The sequence below is a fragment of the Macaca fascicularis genome, chromosome 14 (genome assembly GCF_037993035.2).
Source record: "Macaca fascicularis isolate 582-1 chromosome 14, T2T-MFA8v1.1".
Lineage (NCBI taxonomy): Eukaryota > Metazoa > Chordata > Mammalia > Primates > Cercopithecidae > Macaca > Macaca fascicularis.
In genome coordinates this window covers 9,809,154-9,822,808 of record NC_088388.1, presented here as the reverse complement: position 1 = coordinate 9,822,808, position 13,655 = coordinate 9,809,154, and positions in this window count along the sequence as shown.

Genomic DNA, 13,655 nt, shown 5'->3' with positions numbered 1-13,655 from the left:
ACACTGCACGCCATGCGGGCCACACGGGACAGGGTGCACTGAGAATCTGAGCGAACAGCCAGGGCTGCGGGAAGGCAGTTTTGGAGCGCGGAGGGGGTGGGGCAACTCCTGGCTTCTGCAGGAGGGTGTAATTGGCTTGTTCCATCATGCTGCAGGCTGGCGAGAAATGGAACCTTACAAGCGTAGGGATAAGAGGAACCGCCCTCAGTCCCCTCGCTGAGGGTTGTTCGGCCAGGGAGCCTCTTCCACAGGGGTGGAGTGAAAGGGGAGAAGGGGAGCTCACAGGCAGGCCTGCTGAGGCCTCCTGGCTTTGCCAGATGTCAAGGCAGCACATAATACTGAACCTTAACTTTTGGTTTTCAACCAAAGGGCACCCTTTTGCTGTTTGTTTTTCCGGAGGAGACACCTTTTCTAGATTCATGCCCAGACCTCCCTTGTCCAGGCTGTGAAAACTCTGGGATGGTCGAGGCCAACTGCCCATCTCAGAGGCAAGGAAGCAAAAGTGCAGAGTGGTGGAGGGGCCAGCTTGCAGAAACACGGCCGAACCCGGCCCTGATCCTAGCCCAGGGCTCTTTCCAGCATACAAGGCTCCTAGCCCTCGTCTCCACCCCTCCACGCCCCTGATATCTGTGGCCCTGCCACAAAGTTACCCTCATGCCCTTCCCTGGAGGCCCCACTCTGGGAAACCTCAATCTCAGGCCCCTCAACTCACCTCTCACACCCCGTGTACACCAGGTCAATCACTCCTGCCCCCTCACAGCTCCCAAATCCACCTACTTCCCCTTCACTCTGGCTACACCCTGGTTCACACCACGGTTGTAGTTCCAAACTGGTCCCTGATGTCCATATCGCACTCGGCACAACGGCCACAATGCTTATTAAAAATGCAATCCAAACCAAATCCCTCCCTGCCTGCTGAAAGCCCTCCGGTGGCTCACGATAAGGATCACACTTCTTCCCCTGCCTGGTCAGGCCCCTATGGGCCCCCAGCCTTTCCTCACACTTCAGTATATTTTAAAGGATTCAGATCATACAAAGAATGTTCTTGAAACAGCATGGAATTAAATTAGAAATCAATTATGGAAAGAGATATAGAAAACCTCTTCAAACTATACAATACACTTCTAAGTAACCCACAGGTCAAAGAGTGAATCTCAAAGGAAATAAGAAAAGATTTTGAACTGAGTGAAAATGAAAAACTGACGTATCAAAATTTGTGAGATGAAGCTAAAGTAATGATTATGGGGAAATTGATATCATTAAATGCTAACATTAGAAAAGAAGAAAGTTCCAAATCAAATACCTCAGCTTTCACCTGGAAAGTAGAAAAAGAAGAGTTAATTAAAACTATAGTAAACAGAAGAAATAATACACAAGAGAAATCAGAGAATTGAAAAAACAATAAAGAAAATTAGCAAAGCCTAGAGGTGGTTCTTTAAGATCAATACAATTTACAAACCTCTAGCCTTCCTGATCAAGGAAAAAAGAGGCTGGGCATGGTGGCTCACACCTGTAATCCCAGCACTTTGGGAGGCTGAGGATCACTTGAGGTCAGGAGTTCGAGACCAGTCTGGCCAACATGGTGAAACACCGTCTCCACTAAAAATACAAAAATCAGCCCGGTGTGGTGGTGCACACCTGTAATCCCAACTACCCCGGAGGCTGAGGCAGGAGAATCAAGGAGAATCACTTGAACCTGGGAGGCGGAGGTTTCTGTGAGCCGAGATCGCACCACTGTACTCCAGCCTGGGCGACAGAGCGAGATGCTGTCTCAAAAAAAAAAAAAAGAAAAGAAAAGAAAGAAAGAAAGAGAAAAGACACCCACGACAAATCTGGGGCATGAGAGAGGACACATCACTAATAATCCAGACATTAAAACGGTAATAAGGGAATATTCTGGGCAATAATTAACCAAAAATTTTGAACACTTTAACAAATTTCTTGAGGAACACAAACTACCAAAACTCACTCAAGAAGATATGGGTGACTTGATTAGCCCTCAATCTGTTTTTAAAATTGAACTTATGTTTGAAAACCTTCCCACAGAGAAAATTCCGGGCCCAAATGGCTTCACTGGTGAATTCTGACAACTATTTAAGCAGAAAATAATAGCGATTCTACAAGCAAAACCTTCCAGAAAATTGAAAATGAGGTATCACTTCCCAACTCATTCTGTTTCCCTGAAACCAGAAAAAGACATTACAAGAAAATAAAGCTATAAACCAACATCCCTTATGGACATAAACATAAAACTTCTTAAGAAACATTTAGCAAGTTGAATCCAACTATGCATGTATATATATTTACATATGTGTGTGTAGTTGTGTATTTTATATATAGGTATTTATTACATATGTGTGTAGTTGTATATTTTATATATAGGTGTGTGTATATATACATATATATATATAGAGAGAGAGAGAGAGAGCAGGCTGGGCGCGGTGGCTCACGCCTGTAATCCCAGCACTTTGGGAGGCCGAGACGGGCGGATCACGAGGTCAGGAGATCGAGACCATACTGGCTAACACAGTGAAACCCCGTCTCTACTAAAAAATACAAAAAAATTAGCCGGGCGAGGTGGCGGGCGCCTGTAGTCCCAGATACTCGGGAGGCTGAGGCAGGAGAATGGCGTGAACCTGGGAGGCGGAGCTTGCAGTGAGCTGAGATCCGGCCACTGTACTCCAGCCTGGGCGACAGAGCGAGACTCCCTCTCAAAAAAAAAAAAAAAAAAAAAAAGAGAGAGAGAGAGCAATATATCATGACCAAGTGGACTTTATCCCAAGAATGCAAAGTTAGTTTTACATTTAAAATCAAGGGTAACAAACCAAATTATGAACAAGCCAAAACAGAAAAGCCATATGTCATCCAAATAAACAAAGAAAGATCATTTGACAAAATTCAACAGTCATTCCTGATCACTAACATTCAGCAAACCAGGAATTCACGGCAACTTTTCCAGCCCGATCAAGGCCATCCATGCCCTAGATGGGCACCCTGTTATCCCAGAGGTGCCATCATGTTTATGGTAAAGGCTGCTTTCCCCTTCTGATCCGGAATGAGGCTAGGACATCCACTCTCACAGTTTGTATTCAATGTTTCTCCTAGTCAGTGAGATAAGGTGAACAAAATAAGTAAAAGGCATACACATTAGAAAGGAAGACACGAAACTCTCTTTATTTGCAGATAACATAATTGTCTATGTAGAAAATCCTAAAGAACCAACAAAAATACTACTGGAACTAATAAATTAGTTTAGCAAGGTCAATATACAAATGCGTATTGTATTTCTGTATACAAGTAACTACCAGAAATTGAACATTTTAACACAATACCATTTAATAACAGCATGGAAAAAATGTGTCACCCAGGGAAAAATTCAATAAAAGAAAGACAAGACCCATGAACTGGAAACTGCAGAACTGAGAGGAATTAAAGGGCTAAGTACATAGACATATCTTGTTCATGGATCGAAAGACTCAATATTATCAAGATGCCAATTCTCCACAACGTTGTGTTTAGATTCAATACAATCCCAGTCAAAATGTCAGCAGATTTGCTTTAGATAAATTGACAAGCTCGCCCTAATGTTTATATGAAAATGCAAAGGGCCTAAATTATCCAACACAATTTTGGAAAAGGACTAAGTTGGAGAACATTTTTTTTAATATAATACAATCAAAAGTTCAGAATAGAGCCATGCATTTATGGTTTAAATTTAATAGATTTTCAATCAAGGTACCAAATCAATTAAAATGAGGAAAGGATAATATTTTCTGCAGATGATTCTGGAACAATTGGATAGCCATATATAAACAAAGAAAGAAACAAGGAAAAAGAGGCAAGGAGGGAGAGAAAGAAGAAAGGAAGAAAGGAAAGATGGCAGTGGGGAAGGGAGAAACTCAACCCTAACTCACACCATTTCCAAAAATTAACTTTAACTGTATCATAGACCTAAATATAAGAGCTAAAATTATAAAATTTTTTGAAGAAAACAGGAGAAAGCCTTGGCAACTTTGGGTTTGGCAAAGATTTCTTAACTAGTACTCAAAAATATGAACTATAAAAAAACATATTGGACTTCATAAACACTAAAAACTTTTGCTTTCCAAAAGACACTGTTACAAAATGAAAAGGCAAGCCACGAACTTGGAGAAAATATTGGAAAAATCTGTATCTAACAAAGGACTTCTACCTATAAAATGTAAAGAACATTTACAACGCACCAATCAAATGACAGTCCAATTGTAAAAGGCAAAAGGTTTGAACAGATGCATCACCAAAGAGGATATATAGGTACCCAATAAGCCCAAGAAAAGATAATCGCCATCATTAGGAAAATGCAAATTAAAACCTCAACGAGGCCAGGCACGCTGGCTCACGCCTGTAAGTAATCCCAGCACTTTGGGAGGCCCAGGCCGGCGGATCACCTGAGGTCAGGAGTTCAAGACCAGCCTGGCCAACATGGTGAAACCCTGTCTCTACTAAATATACAAAAATTAGCTGGGCATGGTGGTGGATGCCTGTAATCCCAACCACTCCGAGTTGGGAGGTCGAGGCAGGAGAATCACTTGAACCTGGGAGAAGGAGATTGCAGTGAGCTAAGATCATGCCAAGCACTCCAGCCTGGGTGACAGAGTGAGACTCTGCCTCAAAAAACAAACAAACCAACAAACAAAAACATAAATTCAAATCTATCATTGAATTTACAAATTATCATCAAACAAATCCCACGTTCCCAAGACCTAGCTGGAGAAGCAGAGCCTCACTGGTGCTTGATGGCCCCTGCGTGGCCCTCCCCAGTCAAATCCTCCCACACGAGGTAACTGCTATCCCGAATTATCTTGTTTTCCTCATAAGCGTGCCACCTACTTATATATCCTCCAGCAACATTCTGTTTGGTGACACCAGTGTGGGATTCCGCGGTCTCCTGTGACTTGCTTCTTCCAAACCATTGTTATGTGTTTGAGACACATCCCCATTAGCGGTTGGGCTGTGCAGGACATGGAACAGGCCATGCAGTGGAGCAGATGGGGAAACAGAGTCAGGCTGCCAGGCACACGGAGGGCCCACCCAAGTCCGGCCATGAACTTAGAGTGGTCTGTCAGCTGGGCTGTGTGTGTATTTTTTCCATCCACATTTGGCTGCTCAGGGGCAGGTACGGGTTGTCAGAGAACCAGGAGCCCACAATAAAAGTGATGACATCAGTGATAGTCCCCAAGAAACCTGGCAACATCACCCTTTCCAATATCACTGGTGATACTGGTTAGATGTTCGTGCACCTGCGCATGTACTCCCCAAAATGATGTGATGAGTGGGCCCTGCCATCTCACTGGTCTTCTTGAAAACCTGTAACTCCAGTCTAATCATGGGTTCAACCCTCAGTCCTTCTGAGATGCCTTGGGGCCCTGTGTGACCAGGCTTATCCCACACCAGCTTGCCTCCCCCAACCCAGCCCCATCCTCATTCCCCTCATGGTTCCATGAACTTGACAGGTTCTTGCCCATCACAGGGACCTTGCACATGCTGCTCCCCAACTGTAGGCACCTCCCTTCCCAGCCTCAGGTGGGAGCTCCTGTTCCTTCCTGATCACTGGCTGGGTGGCCCTCCACACCCTTACAGTTATTCTATGACCTCTTGATTTTGTTCGTGACCCTTATAGAGTCTGTCTTCCTAATGGCAGTGGCCAGTCGGCCTGTCCTTCTGCCAGCACCATACAACCCAGGCAGGAAAATTTCACCATCTTCTCCACAGTGTCCCCAAAGCTCTGCTCCAGGGCCTGACTCTGGTATCTTTTTAATAACTGTTTACTGGTTAGATGGATAGATAGATGGATGGGTTGGTGGTTGGATGGATGAATGAATGGATGAATGGGTGGGTGGATGGCTGGGTTGATGAATGCATGGGTAGATGGATGAATGGATGGGTGGGTGGATGAATGAACAGATGGATAGGTGGGTGGATGGATGGGTGGGTGGATGGATGGATGGATGGATGGATGGATGGATGGATGGATGGATGAATCGATGGGTAGGTAGATGAATGGATGGGTGGGTGGATGAATGAACGGATGGATACATGGATGGATGGATGGATGGATGGATGATGGATAAATGGATGGATCGATGGGTAGATGGATGAATGGATGGGTGGGTGGATGAATGAATGGATGGATAGGTGGGTGGGTGGATGGATGGATGGATGGATGGATGGATGGATGGATGGATGGATGGATTGGTGGATGAATGGATGGATAAATGGGGAGGTGGATGAATGGATGGATGGATGAATCAATGGGTAGATGGATGAATGGATGGGTGGGTGAATGAATCAATGAATGGATAGGTGGTTGGATGGATGGACAGACGAATGGATGGATGGACTAACAGATGGATGGATGGATGGATGGATGGATGGATGGATGGATGGATGGATGGATGGATGGGATGGATGAATAGATGGGTGGGTTGATGAATAAATGGGTAGATGGATGAATGAGTGGATGGATGAATGAATGAGTGGGAGAGAAGAGAGTGAAGAGGTCAAAGACAGCATTTTAAAATATTCCCACAGAGAAAATTCCAGGCTTTGATGGCTTTGCTGATGAATTCTGACAAATATTTAAGCAAGAAATAATAGAAATTTTATATAAAATCTTCAAGAGATTTGTAAATAAGTGTGTGACTATTCATTCAGTTATGTTTTCATTGCCTTGCCTCTGTCTGCTAAAAGCTCTACCCCTTCCTCAGGGCCATGAGGGACAGGCTTGAGCCCCGCCTCCCAGGTTAGAGTGAGAGCTTCCAGGAACCCACACTCATCCACAAATAACCCTCCCCCAGGCACAGACATCACAAGGCAGGAGATAGAAAAGGGGACACTGGACAGGGATCCCAGGGACCTCAGGTGACCTTCCCTACCCAGGCCCTGCCCTTCCCGTGTCATCACGGGTGTCGCTGTGTTCTTTGGGTCCAGGAGGCTGCATGTGCCCTCACTGGGACACCAGAGCCCTCTCCTGGGCCACTTGTAGCCAAAATGAAGAAAGAAAATCAGTCCCTCTCTCAGGGTAGAGCAGCAGGAGTTGGCATTTGGGCTGTCGGTCATGCTGTGTGCTTTGTGGAGAAACAGACCTGTAGCAAAAATGAAAGCAACAGGGAGAAACAGAAGCAAATGCTAGAGGGAGGACAGAGCGGAAAAGCCACAGCTCCCCATGAGACCCCACAGACCAGGGGCCCTGAGCTTCCAGGGAGCCCTTCCCCCTAAGTTTGTATGACCTGGGGCCCTGTCAGTCACAACCCAAACATCCTACCACTGCAGCGTAGGGGGCCTGGGCCTGGTGCAGGGCAGAAGCACCCACAGGAGCCACCTATGTATGTCCTCCCAGGAGTCAGCCTGTGGCAGGCTGTGCTGCTTGGGTGGTGATGGCCCTGGTGGGGCCACCTCCCCGTCTGGGTCCCCAGGAAGCTGCCTAAAGGAGAATCGCTGCTTTTCCAGTCAGTTGTAGGTAGTATATGTGATCTTAACAGCTAAGAACTGAATTTTCTCAGGGATAAAACTGCATTGGCTTAGGAAAATCTCTTGGCGAGGCTACTGGAGGGAAGGCGAGACCCTAAGGACACCTGTTGTTTTTTAGGAGAAATAGCCCCAAGAGGGAGAACAGGATGATTCTGGGTTGGAACTAACAGACCACCAGGGTGGGGAGAAAGCAGAGAAGAGGCCGGGCGCAGTGGCTCACACCTGTAATCCCAGCATTTTGGGAGGCTGAGGCGGGTGGATCCCAAGGTCAGGAGATCGAGACCATCCTGGCTAACACGGTGAAACCCCGTCTCTACTAAAAATACAAAAAAATTAGTTGGGCATGGTGGCGGGTGCCTACAGTCCCAGCTACTCAGGAGGCTGAGGCAGGAGAATGGCATGAACCCGGGAGGTGGAGCTTGCAGTGAGCCGAGATCGCGCCACTGCACTCCAGCCTGGGCGACAGAGCAAGACTCCATCTCAAAAAAAAAAAAAAAAAAAAAAAACAAAGCAGAGAAGCAAGGGGTAGAGAGGAGCTGTGTGGTAAACAGGCCCAGGGCATCCATCAGGAAGGAGGGTCCAGTCCGTTATCTGTCTAGCCACAAGCTGTTCTCATGGCTGCAGGGCAAACTCGCCCTATGTCTCTTTAAACCCTGAGAACTCAGGTGGACGGTGCATGCGTGTGTGTGCTCGTGTGTGTGCCTGCCTGCTGTGTGTGTGCATGAGCCTGCACATGTGCCCACCTGCTTGTGTGTCTCTATGTGTACATGTGTGTGTCTGTGTGTAAAAGCTAGGGACTGCCATTCATGTTTCAAGGACACAGATCCCTCCAGGATAGAGACACAGGAAGGGCCGCAAGCCCCCATGGCGGAGGACGACTCTAGCAGGGACACAAAGTAAGCAGGAACACAGAGCCCCACATCTTCCTCAGCCCCAAACCCTCCTGCGCTTTGCTCAAAAGCATGAACGGGGAGTGGGCCGATTGTATTTAGTTCCCGAAGGTCCAGTGCCCCTGACATCTGTCATATGGGCGTTCTTTTTAGAAAAAAATAAGAGGTCTTTGTTAAAACTCTAAGCACAGATTAGCCACAGGTGAAAATGAACATCTCACCCCAGGTTTTCAGCAGACTCATGATACTGTGTAGAGTTTGGTGCCTTGTCTTTCTTTCTTTTTTTTTTTTTTTTTTCTTTTTTTGAGATAGAGTTTCACTCTTGTTGCCCAGGCTGGAGTGCAATGGCGCGATCTTGGCTCACTGCAACCTCTGCCTCCTGGGTTCAAGCGATTCTCCTGCCTCAGCCTCCGGAGTAGCTGGGATTACAGACATGCGTCACCACACCCAGCTAATTTTGTATTTTTAGTAGAGATGGGGTTTCTCCATGTCGGTCAGGCTGGTCTCGAACTCCCGACCTCAGGTGATCCACCTATCTTGGCCTCCCTAAGCGCTGGGATTACAGGCACCTGGCCCTGGTGCCTTGTCTTTCAAATGATATCTCTGCCTGCCCGATCTAGCCCTGGGGTGACCTGGCTTCCCATGGGTCCTTCTCAAGTTCAGCCTCTGGGAGCTTCCACGTGTTTCCCACAGTCTTCCTTGTCAAAAATCAATCACCATAACAACAGCAATACGAATGAGGCATTCACTGCACTCCAGGGACTATTCCAGGTGATTTGTAGAAACTCGTTTGGTCTTCTCAACAGCCTGATGAAATCAGAATTACCAGCACCACCATTTTACAGAGGAGGAAACGGAGGCACAAAGGGGTTAAGAATTTTCCCAAGGCCACACAGCCTGGGTAGAGCAGAGATTCAAATCCAGGCAGCCTGAACCCAGAGTCTGTGCACTTAACCATTGGGCCTCACTGCCTCTCATTTACCGGGGAGTCTGCGGGGTCTGTTGAATCCCTGGCCAGCACTGGCTGCTCTGAGCTCACTCTGTGTGGCTCCTGCATCCACAGAAGCAGGAAAGAAGGCTCCTGCTAGCACAGTGTGTTTGCACACGGCCGGCCAAATCCCACACTGTTTTCCGATGAGATGAGAGGAATTTTGCCAAAATCCACATCATGCCTTCCCCTGCCCTCCCCACAGCTAGACTTGTCCTTGCATCCACTTAAAATCGCTCCTCTGAACAACAGGCTGCAACTCACAAAGTCAAAAAGAGGCAGCTCTCTACTAGAAGACCAGCATTCTTGAGACTGCAGCTTAACCAGCATGAAACTTCTCCAGTAAAGATGCAGCAATCATAAGGTAGAGGCCAAGAATCATGGGAGCCCACAGGAAGGGGGGCCCTGGGCACAGGCTCCGGAGGAATGACTCAGAGGGCAGCATTTGTACCCAGCCTTGTTAAAATGTGCCAGCCAGAAAATGCTGGCCATGGGCAAGACCCTCCAAAAACACAGAACGGTGCAAAGTTCAACCTGTTTGAGCAGCTCCCGTTTTGACGAGCCTGGTTCCGACGTCTGGTTAACATTCTGTGTTGAATTTTAACATAAAACATCTTTTTGACATAACAAGAAGAGCGAAGTTCCTTTGGAGCAGGAAGGCCAGGCTCACAGGTGCCGCCAGGCACATGAAAGGGCAGGGCAGCTGAGCCATGCTGCCCCGCGCCCTCCTCGGCCTACTTAGGCAGATTTGCTCAATGGGCCAGAGGAACCCCTCAGGCGGAGGATCCAGGGGGGCTGGAGAGAAGGGGTCTGCGTAGTGTGGGGCCTGCAGTTAGAGCCGTGCCAGCTCACGCCAGGGGCCAATTAAAGTCACGAGTGTGCTCCCCCCAGCCCTGGCCACCTGCCTGAGCTGGTGCCGAGCCAGCAGCCCGTGGCTGCCTCCCCACAATACGGCCTCCGTGTGGGCGGCAGGACACACAGGTGGCCAACCATCGCCTGCTCCCAGGGGTCAGCAGCCTTCAGGCCAGAGGAAAATGTATTTTTATTCAAGCGATGTCTGTGAATGCTCTAGAAGGGTGCGGGGAGGGAGGGATGGGCTGTTGAGTGAGTGCTGTTGAGGAGGGGGCAGGGGCCACATGTGTGAAGCAGAGGTGGAAATGGCTGTTCCCGGGGTGACAGCCCATGGGGAGGCTGTCCTTCTGGGAAAACCTCTTGCTGGGCTTTGGGGTACACAAGGGCAAAGCTAGAACCTGGTCCAGAGAGAGAGGAGGCCAAACTGGAGGGTGGGAAGTGTGGGAGCTCTTCCTGGGCTCCAAGGGCACTAAGACAGGATTGATTTGAGTCTCCCTCTAGGACTCCCTCACCACTACTCTCCCTTACCTCTCCGTCACCAGCAGCACCACCATCTTAATCACCACCATCATCATCTCAATCACCACCATCACCATCTCAATCATCATTACCACCACCACCATCATCACCACCTCAATCACCACCACCATGATCTCAATCATCATCACCACCACCATCACCATCTCAATCACCACCATCATCATCTCAATCATCATCATCACCACCACCACCATCACCACCTCAATCACCACCATCACCACCTCAATCACCACCATCATCATCTCAATCATCATCACCACCACCATCACCATCATCACCTCAAGAACCACCATCATCATCTCAATCATCATCACCACTGCCATCAGCATCACTACCACCATCATCATCTCAATCAGCACCATCTTAATCATCATCATCACCATCTCAATTATCACCATCTCAATCATCACCATCACCATCTCAGTCACCACCACCATCATCTTAATCATCATCATCACCACCTCAATTATCATCTCAATCATCACCATCACCATTTCAATCATCACCACCACCACCATGTCAATCACCACCACCACCATCTCAATCACCACCACCACCATCTCAATCATCACCACCACCACCATCTCAATCACCACCACCACCACCATCTCAATCACCACCACCATCACCATCTCAGTCACCACCACCACCATCAGCAGCAGCGCCACCATCATTGTCATTCCTATCATCACCATCATCATCACCATCATAAGCACTGGGGCATTTCCCAGTTGTTCTGTGGGGAATTTCAAATTGAGCCTGTGGCCACATTTGGGGCACATTTGGTAGTGACAAGGAGCAAAGCCACTGCCATTTTTCAGAAAGGCAGTGGCCCAGGCTGTTCCAAACAGACGTTTGGAGCAAGCAATGCCCAGGAGAGCAGACCTTCAGAGGCTTTGGAGGAGCTGGCACTCCCGAGCCTCACATGGGTTGGGGGCCCTCATTATCCTCAGGTAGACACTTCAGAAGCTGGAGAAGGACCCTCGGAGAACCAGGACATCTTGCCCTAAAGACCACTTCACAGAGTGGAGAACACGATGCCCTTTCCACAGATGATGAAATCAAGGCCCAGAAGACCTGGATTTAAACCGAGACTGTGAAGATGGCCACCCCTCTCTGCAGCCCTGACTGGGCCCTACCCTGTGCCAGTCCTGTGCTGGGCACTGTTAGAGGCACGATGACTTGGACCTGGCGCTTAGAAAACCTGCAGCCCGTCACCTCACTCAAAGCACCTCCAGGTGGTGGGCACTGTTCTGGAGGGCCTCAGGGATAGGGAAGTGAGGAGAGAGGAATGGGCCTGGACAGGCGGAGACGGTGGCCACAGTATTCAGGTGGAACAAGCAGCGATGGAGCAAAGACAGGAGCGCAGGACCTCTTCAGAAGAGAGTTAGTGCCTGTGTGGGCAGGGCTGGGGCCACGTGATGGAAGCAGCCAAAGGGAGAAAAGAGGGTTCCCATGGCCTCAGCCTCCTCTCCAAGGCCCTAGGGAGTTATCTCAGACTCTGAGCAAGGGGTGACAAGCTGAAGGCTCGCAGATCCTCCAAGGGGTCCGCACAGAGCTTCTCCCAGGAGCGCCCTTCTACCTCCAAGAACCCAGCCCACAGAAACAAGGGCTGGGAGAAGAGCAGAGGCTCTGATTCTGCAGTAATAGTTTCCAAGCCCCAGGCAACCTCGAGGGGCACAGAGCCCTGTTAAGCCCTGAGCAAGCCCAGCCAGCTTTGGCTGCTGCCTCCTTCAGCCGCCCGCCTGGATTCAGCCAGCCCTGCTGAGTCATGGACAGTAAGCTCTCCTGCCTGCCCTTTCTCCTGCCTGGCCTGGGACCAGAGGCAGCTGCTGTCACCACAGGACATTGGGGGCTGGGAGGAATCACAAAAAACCTGCTGCATGAACCAGCCAGAAAGATGCCCACCGTGCAACCCCAGGTCCAAAAAAAAAAAAAGAATACGCTGACAAACCACTTGCTGTGCCCATTTTGAGAAAATCTGCCATCTTGCCAGTAACAAGGCGGGCCCGGGACAGGGTTGAAGCCTCACGGCCACGGGATCTCCCTTCATTGATTTTGCTCCCATTGCCTCCACTCTCTGTTCCTTGACCCTTCCCCCGGCAAAAATCTTATCCTCCACCCGCCACTCACCCCTGTGGTCTAGGGCTCATCACTAGACCAGTAGCTGCCCGCGTCCCAGCTCTCCACCTGGGCTCCCCTCCAGACCCGGACTGTAACAGTCCTTCCACACTGTGTGCTCTAAGACTTGGCGCCCCTTCTCCTGCACTGTCCCGGTGGCCTTGAGTCCCTTTAGCCGCTAGCTCAGGACTCCTCCGGGGAACATCTTACAGCCACTCCCTTGCACATGCGCACCGTGCAGCGGCCCCATCTCTCTCCTCTTTTGCTGCCTGGCCAGGTTCCTCCATGCCCAAACCTAACTCTCCACACCACTCCTGCACCCCACAGAGAAGGCAAAGTCTCATCACAGACTCCCAAGGGGTACCAGCAGCAACCATCCCTCCCTGGTCTGTCGGCTCTCCTGCCTCTCTCTCTTCAAATTTGCAATACCTCCCGAAGCTCAACTGCCTACCTTGCTTCTTATTTCACCGGCCCCTGTTGTCCTCCCAACGCAGAGCTTTGTTTGTGTCCACACGATCACCCTCACCTCCTGCAGCTGGCAATGAACTCCTGGGGCCACTGTGCTCTGGGTTCCGTCCCCCCTCACAATATCAAGGACTCTGCTCAGATATCCCTCCTGCCAACAACATCAAGGCTTCCCTTTCTAACATGTGATCCATCAGCACACAAGCGAGTTGTAATGACCCCCCTGCTTGAAAACAAAGATTCAATAACACAATTGGGTGAGCTCCCACAGCAGAGATGGCCAACTGCCC